Here is an 852-nt window from a genome sequence, read left to right on the forward strand (position 1 = left end):
CATTGTCCCTGTTTTTAAATAAATATATGAGAATTGAGAACGACTGTGATGCACACATTCGATCTCTCACATGAAAACAAGTCCTGAGGCACCATCATCCAAACCTTAAATTTACGCTCGTATTTCATCAACGTAGCTTTCTTCTTTAGCGGGACGGTAAACTAAGTTTGTGCATTACCTGTGCGACCTGCTGGAAGTCATCGTGGCGTTTCTGCAGAGCTCGCGCTCGGTGCAGAGACTTCCCCACGCCGCTGTGTTTGTTCAGGAAAACCTCACCATGCTGCTCCACCCAGTCCAACACCTGACAGGCAGACAGGTGCAGAGAGGCAGACAGGTGCAGAGAGGCAGACAGGTGCAGAGAGGCAGACAGGTGGAGACGTTAAAATGAATCTGGACCCTAATGTGAATCTAGGTCTGGATCTGGATCTGGATTTGTCGTACCTGTCTAACGTCCTGTTGAAAGACGCACAGCTGCAGGCGTTGGTGGAGGCGGAGCTTACGGTGCTGCCACGCCCCCTCCACCTCATGTTGACCCTGCAAAAAAATAAAACAAACAAACGTCAAATCAGTCCACCTGCCTGTCTGTTGGTCAGTGACAGAGAGACAAAAGGATGTGAGACGGGCTAAAGTGAGTCGTACCTGCATCACCTGGTGCAGAACTCCCATGATGCCATGTGTGGCCGTGGTGAAGTCTGGTTTGGTTGCTGAGTCATCAGATTCGGTTGCTGGGCAACGCTGGAGGACGTCCAATAAGGCTTTACCACTCTCACTGACCTGTAGACAGACAGGTGTTGAGATAGACAGGCAGGTGTTGAGACAGACAGACAGACAGGTGTTGAGACAGACAGACAG

The 852-nt window shown here is 50.4% G+C and overlaps 1 long non-coding RNA gene across 1 annotated transcript; it reads right to left on the minus strand.

Moving 5' to 3' along the window:
* Positions 1–217: 217 nt before the first annotated feature.
* On the minus strand, positions 218–756 carry LOC111649577 (uncharacterized). The gene is made up of 3 exons (XR_002760308.2): positions 640–756; positions 442–534; positions 218–301 (listed from the first exon to the last, which is right to left on the minus strand). It is a non-coding gene; the product is annotated as an uncharacterized LOC111649577 (long non-coding RNA).
* Positions 757–852: the final 96 nt, after the last annotated feature.

The sequence above is a fragment of the Seriola lalandi genome, unplaced genomic scaffold (genome assembly GCF_002814215.2).
Source record: "Seriola lalandi dorsalis isolate HSWRI2012SDOR001 ecotype SW California unplaced genomic scaffold, Sedor1 jcf7180001964743, whole genome shotgun sequence".
Taxonomy (NCBI): Eukaryota; Metazoa; Chordata; class Actinopteri; order Carangiformes; family Carangidae; genus Seriola; species Seriola lalandi.